The sequence below is a fragment of the Ambystoma mexicanum genome, chromosome 5p (assembly GCF_040938575.1).
Source record: "Ambystoma mexicanum isolate Mex_15411 chromosome 5p, UKY_AmexF1_1, whole genome shotgun sequence".
Classification (NCBI taxonomy): Eukaryota; Metazoa; Chordata; class Amphibia; order Caudata; family Ambystomatidae; genus Ambystoma; species Ambystoma mexicanum.
The window spans coordinates 123,816,259-123,829,523 of NC_090930.1; positions in this window are offsets into that span (position 1 = coordinate 123,816,259).

Here is a 13,265-nt window from a genome sequence, read left to right on the forward strand (position 1 = left end):
CTGGTAGTGCTACCGCCACCGTTGTCTTGGGTGGGTTGAGAATGTGAAAAGTAGCAGCTAGACTGCCACTTTGGTGTGCTGTTGTACAGATCGGGCATGCACATGTTCACTGTCATTGCTGTTCGCAATGCAATAAACGGGTTGCATACCACATTCTCAATCTCCACAATGAACATGAGAGTTGTCAGACTATGTGAACTGACTGTTGATGGCTGCATTGTCGTTGCTCGCCACAAGCGTCCATAATGGTGCTTTTGCTTACAACATCACACATTTGATGTATGACCCTACTATTCTGATTGACCTCTTCCCACGCTGACACTCAGTACAGGTGACCCTGGTGCCTTATATTTAAAGACAGGCTTAGGGATTGGCTTAAACTGTGTGCTCACACACCCCATGGACATACGTTGCTATTTCACAGAATCAGCCAGATCAGTCTTAATTCTTTGCAGCCTACACTGCAAGGAATGAGGTCTTCCGTTGTCTTGTCTTCAGGCATAAGAGCACCTTTCTCAGCTTGGCTTCCACCAGCATCCTTTCGTACCAAGGGTACATCATCTTCAGTTATACCAGCCAAACTGAGAAAGGTGCTCTTCTGCCTGTAGACAAGACCACGGAAGGCCTCCTCCTTCCTTGCACGTCAATAGGGTCAACATTCTCCACAGGTTCTGTACTCACACCTGTTCATTAAGTATCACATGTACCTGTAGCCAGGGTCTGAAACCTTTGGCTGTCCAGATGTTTTGGAATTCAACTTCAATTAGCCCTACTCAGCATAGTCAATGGTGCAGGATCATAGGTTTCACAGGTCTAAACATCTGGAGAGCTGAAGGTTATAGACCCCATTCTCTAGGCCCCAAGTTCTAGAAGTTCAGCATCAAAGACCCCAGCTTCAGCATTGGATATGAAGTCTACATGTTTTACTTGAGAATGGATACACTTCCTTCTGGCAAATGGCACAATGATCTCAATGTCACTGCTTCCTGGGGGCTAACCACCTCTACACAGCAGATGCAAAAAGGGCCACACACTGGCTCCTATGTTATGGAGCAAGTGTTGTGCGCCGGTTTCTGTGCCGCGCTCTGCTCTCCGTCCTCATCCACACCACCTGGTGGATTTGCCAGTCGAGTGCCAGCTGTCAAAAGAAGAAGAAATAGCCACAGTGAGGTATGAATTTCCCCATAGCTACTCTGTATGGCATATGCAAATCTCCACATGCAAATCTACATATGTATCTGAGTATTCCATATTTATATGCAAATCATATTGCTACTCATATGCCAACCACACCTCTGGAAACTACAAAAAGGATTATGAAGCAAAAGAAAGTGATCACATGAACTCACCACATGTCTCAAGTGTATTGTGTATGCTCCATCTACTCCTTCCAGGAGACGTTGTTCACATTGTCCAGGTTCATCTGTTCCGCTGGTGACTCTTTGAAGGGTACTGGCAGGCTTCCTCAAGTTGTGGGAGCTGTGTGCTTGTTCCGCCTGAGGTTGTGACTTCTCATTTGAAGATAATCAATGCCCCGGCTGCCACAGAGATCACTTTCTGCAAACCCCCTCCCTCCAAGTCTTTAACACTAGAGAGGTTTTATGAGCGAGAACACCAGGGGAGTTGCTAGGTCTGGAAAAGACCTGGGGCTAAGCTGATGTTGGTACTGTTGGGACTGGGGGCTAGCTAGTCTTTTGGCTGTAGCTCCTGAGATTCTATCTGGGGCTACAACCAAAAGATCAGGGGCTATAGCCCCCTTAGCCCCCCCTAGCAACGCCCCTGGAGAACACTATACAAGTTAGCCCCATGCTTATTCACTTTTGTGGCAAGGGTTAGGTGTTCTAACTTGCAAAATGTTGAATTCCCTTTGCTACCCTCTGGAATAGCAACAACAGTACTTTCTGAAAATAACCGGCAATGCTTTCCAAGTTGCCGGATGCTGTGTGCTCTATATGATCTTCTGGCCACACCTTGCGTGCTCTGCATGTGCACGACACAAAGCCTTTGCTTTCAGAGAGTCCCCATTACACCGTAAGCACATGCCCTGCTCCCTCACTGCTCCCGAAATATGACACAATGGTAAAATATAAGCATAACAAAAGCGGTCATAGCTGGAACGTTTTGAATAAATATTAACCTGTGGCATAGCTCGGAGCCACTGTCCAGACCACTGTTCTTCAGCCTGCCAATCCATGAAGGAAAGAGTAAAGTGCATATGACAATCATGCCTAAAATGGGTATTCAAGCCCAAACTGCCGGGCATTATCACCACAAGCATCCGCAGACATGTTTGGCCTCATTGGGTCTTCGTCATCGAGGTGCAGCTTGGGTCTCTTGGTGCAGCAGACTTGGGAACACACATCCGGTCATATATACCCCACTTGAACAAGCAAAACAAAAGAGGTGATGGCTAGATGGTTCAGAACAAATCTTAACCTCTGCCATTGCTCTGGTCAAGCCTACAGACCATCAATCTCCATTCTGCCAAGGCATTACAGGAAGGGGAAAGACATTACAAATAAGGCTTGGTCCTGCCTCAAAAGGGACAATCCAGCCTAAACTGCTAGTTCTACTGGGCCTCGTCCCTTCTGATTAAGCCAGAAACCAGATAGACATGTTGAGAGGCAGATGAATGCGTCATCCAAAGCTTCTGCCCCTCCACCAGTTCATTATTGCACAGGTGACAAGCGTTACTCACTAAGACAACAGTACTGCCCTTATCCCTGGCAGGTACAGCAGGAAATGACACAATCTAAAGCTGAAGATGGCACGAATAAACCTAAACAAATGTTATGACAATACATGTGCATGCACTAGACACAAAGCAAATGTGCACTTAACACGATTCAAATATAAACAATAGGTAACACATGCATTTATACATAACACATATTAATATAGCATCCATAAGACATGAAGAATACTAACAGAAGCAATGTATAAACTGAATGCTGTAAGAGGATTCAATTCAGCACTACAGCCAAGTTAACGCCTAGTCTAGAATACTGAATGAAAACCCTTATTGATATATCTTTAGGTCCAGTTCATGCGTCCTGGATGACTACCCTTGTATAACACCCCTCTCTTGGAATCCCCCTGACCCCACTGAGCCAAGAAGTAGTTCTGTTTTGCAAGTTTAAAAGGTTTATTTGATCAATTAAAATATATATATCACACTTTATAATAAATTAATAATTGAATATCACACTTAATCTGATATGGTAAATATTAACAACGGAGAATCTGGCACTAGCACACTTCTTTATAATGACTAATGAGTTGACCTGAAATGGATAAGGTAGCACACTGGTAAATAGGAACAAAAGTATAATGTGGTAGAGGATGCTTTATGTAGCTCAGGTGGATGCAATATTCAATGAATGCAGTACAGAAAATACGCAATATGATTCAACGAGACAATGTAATCACTTTTCTCGGGCTATTCCCTCCCCCCCTCTTTATGCAATGCAAGGAAATGGAAGGAAAACACACAGTCCTCAGAAATGCAATCAACTGTAATTCAGTTCAATCCCAGCAAGCTTACAGAAAACAGATAGGAGTTTTGAAAACACAGGCAATGCTTGGATATGTGCTGGCAATGAATGAGAAATATGCTAAATTTGCTTTTAATTCCCTTATAGAGGTTCAGGGTGAGTGGTATCTAGTTAATATTAGTCCAGGCTCACACTAGCAATGATGCAGGGATAGTTAGCAGGTTAAACGAATTTCTGGCCAATGGAAAGCAAACAGCAGTAGTTTTTACATGTGAAGAAATTGCAAATCGCGGTAAAATTCGCGGATGCGCCGAGCGCTATTACAAAGGAACCGCAAGGACTATCTCTACCGTCATATCTCTACCGAAATATGACACAATGGTAAAATATAAGCATAACAAAAGCGGTCATAGCTGGAACGTTTTGAATAAATATTAACCTGTGGCATAGCTCGGAGCCACTGTCCAGACCACTGTTCTTCAGCCTGCCAATCCATGAAGGAAAGAGTAAAGTGCATATGACAATCATGCCTAAAATGGGTATTCAAGCCCAAACTGCCGGGCATTATCACCACAAGCATCCGCAGACATGTTTGGCCTCATTGGGTCTTCGTCATCGAGGTGCAGCTTGGGTCTCTTGGTGCAGCAGACTTGGGAACACACATCCGGTCATATATACCCCACTTGAACAAGCAAAACAAAAGAGGTGATGGCTAGATGGTTCAGAACAAATCTTAACCTCTGCCATTGCTCTGGTCAAGCCTACAGACCATCAATCTCCATTCTGCCAAGGCATTACAGGAAGGGGAAAGACATTACAAATAAGGCTTGGTCCTGCCTCAAAAGGGACAATCCAGCCTAAACTGCTAGTTCTACTGGGCCTCGTCCCTTCTGATTAAGCCAGAAACCAGATAGACATGTTGAGAGGCAGATGAATGCGTCATCCAAAGCTTCTGCCCCTCCACCAGTTCATTATTGCACAGGTGACAAGCGTTACTCACTAAGACAACAGTACTGCCCTTATCCCTGGCAGGTACAGCAGGAAATGACACAATCTAAAGCTGAAGATGGCACGAATAAACCTAAACAAATGTTATGACAATACATGTGCATGCACTAGACACAAAGCAAATGTGCACTTAACACGATTCAAATATAAACAATAGGTAACACATGCATTTATACATAACACATATTAATATAGCATCCATAAGACATGAAGAATACTAACAGAAGCAATGTATAAACTGAATGCTGTAAGAGGATTCAATTCAGCACTACAGCCAAGTTAACGCCTAGTCTAGAATACTGAATGAAAACCCTTATTGATATATCTTTAGGTCCAGTTCATGCGTCCTGGATGACTACCCTTGTATAACACCCCTCTCTTGGAATCCCCCTGACCCCACTGAGCCAAGAAGTAGTTCTGTTTTGCAAGTTTAAAAGGTTTATTTGATCAATTAAAATATATATATCACACTTTATAATAAATTAATAATTGAATATCACACTTAATCTGATATGGTAAATATTAACAACGGAGAATCTGGCACTAGCACACTTCTTTATAATGACTAATGAGTTGACCTGAAATGGATAAGGTAGCACACTGGTAAATAGGAACAAAAGTATAATGTGGTAGAGGATGCTTTATGTAGCTCAGGTGGATGCAATATTCAATGAATGCAGTACAGAAAATACGCAATATGATTCAACGAGACAATGTAATCACTTTTCTCGGGCTATTCCCTCCCCCCCTCTTTATGCAATGCAAGGAAATGGAAGGAAAACACACAGTCCTCAGAAATGCAATCAACTGTAATTCAGTTCAATCCCAGCAAGCTTACAGAAAACAGATAGGAGTTTTGAAAACACAGGCAATGCTTGGATATGTGCTGGCAATGAATGAGAAATATGCTAAATTTGCTTTTAATTCCCTTATAGAGGTTCAGGGTGAGTGGTATCTAGTTAATATTAGTCCAGGCTCACACTAGCAATGATGCAGGGATAGTTAGCAGGTTAAACGAATTTCTGGCCAATGGAAAGCAAACAGCAGTAGTTTTTACATGTGAAGAAATTGCAAATCGCGGTAAAATTCGCGGATGCGCCGAGCGCTATTACAAAGGAACCGCAAGGACTATCTCTACCGTTTTGGGGTCCTAGAAAAGCCTGGGATCTCAGCTTCCAAATGAAAGTTATTGCAAGTCTCTAGCCCAAACGGTTGCGGAGATATGAGTAATTTAGTAAAGGTCGTTTTTGGTTTTGTCAATTTTAAACGCACACTTTTTCAAAATGACAAGTGACAAATTTTTGCAGCTAGAATGACAGGTGACAGCTAGGAGGCAGTTCTACTTAGGTTAAATAGATTGAATTAGATGAATTTAAACTAAGAGATGTGTTCTGAGTTTTGCTAAGTACTCACAAGAGATTTTGAACAGGAAAGCGACTTGGTCACGGACTTCAGTCTGGTCAGGTCTTTCCGGGTTCTGCTCACCGCGCCTGGCCTCTGGAACTGCTCACAGGGGTCTGGTCTCTGCTAGGCACCGGTTCTTTGGGTCTCTCTGCTCTGGATAGATTGAAGTCTCTAGTTTGGCTTTCTGGAGTTTGATGGAGGTAAGTATGGATTTTTCCGGCAGAGCTTTCAGCGGCAGATGAAAAATGACTCTCCTATCTGTCCTGTCTGTCTGCTTTTATGTGTTTAGAATGTGGGTGTGTTCTAGCATCACTGACCCTACCTCTCTCTCAGCTTCTAATTGGTCAAACTTCCATTTCTTACTTGATTGGGGGAATGAAATGAAGTGTCATCAGGATGAGGTCTGTTTATGATACAGAGAACCCACCCCTGTCAACTTTACACACAATCTATATCTGACCTAAAAACATATTTGCACAGGTACACATTTGTTTAAAATTACATATACATGGTGTGGCTGAATTTAGCCATGTCTATGTCCAAATCTGCTCATTCTCGGAGCTTGCATTCAAAGAGTGTACATAATTGACTTTTTAACTGCTTTTTCAATTTCCGACATGGACCCAACTTTACATACATGTGTGCAGGGGGTAGGGACATTAACTGATGAAGTTTCAGATTTTTAACATGCACACATTTAGAGTAATATCCATTTTTCCGCTAAAACCCCCCTGAACATACCACCGGTTCCTACCACGTCTTAAACTGTGGGCAGAAAAATCACAAGAATTATGGTATCATTTATAAAATTTTCACATGTCCGCTCTATGAATTATCCCCCTTTTTATAAAACCATATCCTTGCTGCAGGGGTGTGTCTTTTCAGGTCACATGGTACAGAAACCAGTCTTTCCAGTTTCTGCCAAGCCAGCTTGCTTCTCACAGGCAGTGCTCCTCCCAGCTTCTCCAGGAGGAAGCCACTTTTTACGACGTCTGTAATAAAAAACCTTTGCCTGAGTGGAGAGGGCTTTGTTCACTCTCTGGCAGAGCACAGGAAATTCAATTATCAGATAGATGGCATATCCTTAGCCTGGGCAGCAAAAGGAAGGTTGGCCTGGGAACACAGTGGTGACTCAAGTTTCACTGCTGATGGGTAGTTGCTAGGCAAAATCAAGTTCCTTAAGCCAGACCTTCAGCTAACTTTTGTTGCTTTTAAAATAACTTGTAATTTTACACATGCAGCTAGAATGCTGATTCTAAGTGCAAAACTATGACATTTCAACAGTTACAAAGGCATGTGACACCAAACATAGGTCACTCATTTAATTTAACATTTTCGATTTTGGTGGTTTTAAATCCAGTTTCAGTTAGGCTTAAGCTGCTGACTCCATAGCATTTTTGTTATAAGCATTGTTTTTGGGCTCTTCATTTCCCAGATTTTGTAGGCACACAAAACTCCATTCTGCCAAATGTCTGCTGGTGTTCAGTGAATATTTTGCACATGTTGCAAGGTTTGAAATAGGCATTTTGCTTGCCTTCAGAAAAACACACAGAGTGGTTTTAAAACGCCGGCTTTTGGATAGTGGTGAGTACTGGTACTGCACCCATTTTTGGGATTTAAGAAATGAATTCCCCACAATTCTAGGTTGCATTTGGCAATCAGCATTGCCATTCCCAATGGTTTCAGACTACTGTGCGGGTAGTCCAATGGTGGTTTTAAAGCGCTTTGAAGCTAACCGGCGCTACTGTTTTTCCTTTGGCAACCCATTTCCCTCATGGCAACCCGGCCTTTCATTCTCGCACTGGTGGGTGGCAAGTGAGGCAACCATTTTGGTGGGCGCACAAACTGCGCAGCTTTCCTGGATTTCAGCGCACATGTGGGTTTTCTGCCATCTTGAATTTTCTAAGCCCACAGCACCAAATGTTGTAGCAGGGTAGCTTAAACGTGGGTCAGGACACCCAACAAGTCCCCCCCACGCGACTGCACTTTGAATTTGAGTCGATGGGGAGTCGCGTGCACAAGGGTTTTGACCCATGCACCGGTCTGTCCGCATAATCTTCTTCCTCTTCTGTAGATGACACAGTTCAGCGTTTTCTTCTCCATCCGGTACTGATCGATCGGTTCTCCTCGCCGGTCCTGATGGGAAGATTGGGCGGTACCCCGGGCCCGTTGCGTCTCTGCTCCCGGTCTCCGGATCGTTCTTCTTGGTCATCCTTCATGGTTTCATCTCTCCTAGGATGATAAAGCAAAAGCGGCAATATCTACTCATAGACGTTTTTCCACCACTGTTGAGGTAGTGGGGCAGCATATGCATTTTATCATAACGAAACATTACATTCTTATTTTGAGAAAAAAAAAAACAGCATCACTAGAGACAGTTTCATGTAAATCACAATATTTTAGAGACTAGATGTGGTAGGTTTTATGATTGGAACTGAATTAGTCTGATACAGTACCCGCTAGGATTCCAGAGGATTCCTCCAGTTGTTGCAGAGTGTGCCTGGGATGGCAACATTTCAACTGGTTTATGTGGACCCACTTGTCTTCCCCCTCTGCCAAAGGACCTTTGGGGATGTGGATTTTGTAGGCCACAGGGGAGATCTTATCGACGATCTCAAAGGGTCCCTTCCATGTAGGCAAAAATTTGCGCTGCTTGGCCTGGTTCCTTTGGAAGTTGTATAGATAGACCCGGTCTCCCACCTGATATTCCTTCCTGGAAGTTTTCAGGTCATAATGGGTCTTCATGCTATCAGTCGATCTTTCTAGATTCCGCTGAGCATAAGCAAAAGCATGTTGGAGGTGTTTCCTTAAATTCTCTACATACTCATGAGTAGTGGAGGCATTTATCAGTGTCTGCTCTTGGGTCCTATAGAGCAAATGCTGAGGAAGCACCATCTTGCGCCCAGTCATCAACTCAAATGGTGACATTTTGGTTGCAGATGAAGGGGTAGATCTGATGGCCATTAGGACCAGAGGTAATCGGATATCCCAACTTGGCCCAGAATCTGCCACAAACTTCTTTAATATGCTCACAATTGTCCGGTTATATCTCTCTACTGCCCCAGAAGAAGCTGGTCTATAAGCAATATGCAGCTTTCTCTTGACCCCCAGTATCTCCCACATCTTTGTCATTACTTCACTGGTGAAGTGGCTACCTCTGTCTGACTCAATCCTTTGAGGTAGACCAAAACGGGAAAAGATGTGGTTAATCATCAAGGCAGCTGCAGTTTCTGCCTTGCAATTTGGGGCTGGGAGACATTCCACCCACTTGGTAAACAAGCATGTCACAGTCAACATGTACTTATTCCCCCTAGCCGAGCGAATCACAGGGCCTACAAAGTCGATTTGTAAATCTGACCATGGCAGTGTCATTCCCCTCTTTTGTAAAGGCGCCCGGTGTGTGAGGGATGATGGCTGAAATTGTGCACACACAAGGCAACCCTTCAGGTACTGGTCGAGGTCCTGCCCCATGTGTGGCCAGTATGCAACCTCTCTTAAGATTTCCAATGTTGTGTGAAACCCCCTGTGACCGGCAGTGGCCGCATCATGGGCGTGACTTAACATCAGGCTTCGGAATGAGGTAGGAACCACCCACTGATCGTGGCCAGCTTTGGATTTCCTTACCAACAAACCGTCTTGGATTCTGAACATTTTTGGACATTTCATCAACACTCTTAGGTCCTCTTTCCCAATGTAATCGGTATCCGTCAGGGGAAAGTTCTCAGGGTCCTCAAGGTGCTGGTAAAATTTACCAATAATTGGATCCCCCTTCTGAGCAGTAATCAAATCCGCATCAGGGGTCTCCTTACTCCATTGTGCAATTGAAAGGTCGTTGTGAGCATTTGTCTGGGACCTAGTGATAGCAGTGACCTGGATTTCCCCCAATAGGGACTCAATCTCAATTAGATCCCCTTGGATGGCCCCGGTTTTGGCCAGCTGATCAGCTAAGTCATTTCCAGTTTTGTCTGGTCCCCCTACTTTGGAATGACCCTTGATCTTCTTCCAATAGATGGTCATCCCATTCGAGGTGACCAGATCATCAATGTTTTGGATCAACTTCCCATGTTTCAAGGGTTTGTTGTTAGCACATAACATGCCTCTGGTTTTCCAATTAACCAGGTGCTCCACGAACCCGTTCCGTACATAATCCGAATCTGTGATTATGACCAGTTCGTGGAGTTGATGCTGGACAGCAGTGAGGATGGCCTGATGCACAGCCATCAATTCTGCCACCTGACTACTTCGGGGACCAATTTTGAATCCGGCGGAGGGTTCTGGGGACTCATTCACCCATGCATTCCCTACGCCGGCCACTAGTTCTTTCTCCCCGTTGTAGTCAACATGGTAAGAGCATCCATCCACATAGACAGTGGGCATTCCCTCACACTTGTCTTCTTCAAAGACTTTGTGGGGGGAATTGAGGTATGCCTCCATGTTGTCCTTTATTTTTAGACTTTCGTCCTCGAGACAGTTTTCTCTGGCACAATCATGCAAGTCAGCCAGACCTTGCGCGAGGGGACTCTTCTTGTTTTGGCCATATCTGACCTCCACAGGAAAGCCTTGCATTGACAGAATCCAGGAAGTAATTCGGGAATTACTCACATTTCCGGCCCGGATTCTGTCACTTTGGAGATATTGCAGAGGCTGGTGTGGAGTCTCCACTATGATGTGTTCCCCCTGGATAAACGGGCGGTAATTCTTCAATGCCCACACCGTTGCCAGGAGTGCCTTCTCACAATCGTTGAATTTTTCCTCCACAGAGGATAAAGTTTTGCTCGCATAGGAGATTACTTTATTGACCTTGTCATGCTTTTGGTATAATACTGCCGTCAAGCACGTATTAGAGAACCCCGTCTCCAGGAAGAACTCCTTGTTTCTGACAGGGTAAGCTAGGCAAGGCGCTTGTGAGAGGCTTCTTTTGAGTTGTTTTACTGCCTCGGCTTGTTCTGGACCCCATTCCCACTTGACCCCCCCCTTCAGGAGATGAATCAGGGGTCTGGTGATCTCTGCGTAGCCCTCAATGAACTTTCTGCTGTAATTAGTCAGTCCAAGGAGGCTCCTTAGTTCCCGCAGAGTTGTGGGGTCTTTCAGTTTCTGAAGTGCTTCCACTTTCTTTTCCTGGGGACAGAGACCCTGAGGAGTAATCTCATGCCCCAAGAAATTAACACGGGTTCTACACCACTGTGCTTTCTGAAAGGAAAGTTTTGCTCCGGCGGCCCTCAACTGTGTCAGAACATAACGGATCTCCGCTATGTGTTCCTCCACAGATGAACTTTTGATGAGGACATCATCTACATAAGCCAGGTTACCCCTCGCACCCAGGTCGGGCATGGCCTTATGTAGGAAAATATTGAACTCATTACCGGAGTTAAGGTATCCGAAGGGAGTCCGGGTCCATGTGTACTGCTGGCCCCCAAAGGTAAAAGCCAGCTTGTATTGGTCCTCCCTACTGACAGGCACGGTCCAGTATCCATTGGTCAGGTCTATTGCAGTGAATACCTGTGACCTCTGAATCTGGGCCAGCCCTTGGTCAATGTAGGGAAGAGGCCATCGGGAAGTGTGGACCCGTTTGTTGAGCTCCCTGAGGTCAGCGCAGAGTCTCCACTGGCCGTTTGGCTTCAATATTCCCAGCACCGGATTATTGAAGGTGCTGTGGACTGGACGGATTATTCCCCGGGACTCAAGGTTCTTAATTATTTCAGTAAGGGACTCCATTGATGCGAGAGGCAAGCGATATTGCTTCACAAACACAGGAGCCATGCCAGGGTCCGTGGGGATTGTTGTTGTGTGGATGTCAGTGCGACCACAGTCATATGAGTCTACCGCAAAGAGATCTTGGAAATCCAAGAAAACTTGTTTCAACTTTTGCTTTTGTTCCAGAGTCACACAGGCATCAGCTAGGTTGACTCTCTCTTCCACCATCTGCCTGAAGCCTGGAAAGACTTCTGGTTTGGCTATTTCCGCGGCCTCCTCCAGCTGGGTGGAGAAGTCCCTGGTCAGAGTGCTGATTTGGACCGGAGGCTTCAGGTGGGAAAGGCAGCCCTCATGTACCTGGAAAATCACCTCATCCCTCCTGAAGTCACACGTCACATCTTCCTTACCATAGGGGCAGGAAGTGTACACCAGGAAGTTCCCCCCATGCCGGGTGAAAATCCTGTCTGGTGTTGTATTGTCCTCACTGTCACTGTCAACACAGTCCTTGGGGATTGGTCCTAACAGTTCATTTACAAGATCAATGGAGAAATGTCGGTCATCAACCGCCATTCCAATAATGGTGCCTGCGGCTAGAGTAATACTCTTTAAGTCGCTGTTATCCACCTCTATTAGAATGGTGTCATGTTCTATGTTGACTAATGGAGTCGGGTTTACCCCCAACCCTTGCTGTTGGAGAGAAGCATTTAGATGTATGTAAGCATCAGGGTTTTTCAACTCTTGTCCCCTTTTAACTTTCACTTCCAGGGAGAATTGTCGGGTCCTTTCTGGGATGGTGACTTCCTCTTTTACCTGAATTTCAACTGCATAAGGTAGCAATTGAGCTGACCTAAATGCTTTTTCTGGATCATCAAAGCCCATGGGATTATCCGCTAATCGGGACCAAGCTTTGAGGTTTATTAGGTCCAAACTAATGGCAAAGCGATTGAGAATGTCACTGCCTAAGTAAAAGGCGGCAGTGACGTCTCGCACGACCCAACAATTATGGACTATGCTCTTGTTGCCAATGGAGATTTTGAGCATACACCTGCTTGGCAGGAGATGTTTGGAGTCAGGTGCTTCCAGGTCCATTTCCCATTTGTCTATCAGTTTGAAGGTGGGAATGGCTGGATCTTTTGGGAGTTGGCGGAACATGGCTTCGCTGATGAAGCTCTTACCGTTGTTCACACACACTCGAGCGAGAACAGAGTCCTTCCCATCATTTAACTGAACAGGGATGAACAACTGCTCTCCAATTTGCTGAATATCAGCCAGGCTTTGAGCTGATTTCACATCTTTCTGGACTATAGGAGTGGGGGTTTCTGATTGTGGATTGGTATAGAATTTCAAAGTGTTTCCTTCCAGCGTGGAATACCACTTTAGACTGGAAGGAAGGTTGATTTTCAGAAATAGAGAGGACCCCCCATCACCAGTCTGTTGTCCTACTGCTATGACTGTCACGTCTGGAATTTGGTGGTTCTGGAAGTGAAATTCTACTTGGTCAGATTTTTGTTCAACCATGTGGCAGGTGCCGTTTAAACTAATATGGTTGACACTCTGTTTTAATTTTATTGGTCGGCTAGTCTGGGTCCAGAGGACCTTGTTTACACAATCTATTAGGGGTGACAACCTTCTCAGGAGGTCATTCCCTAGTAAACAAGGGGTGCC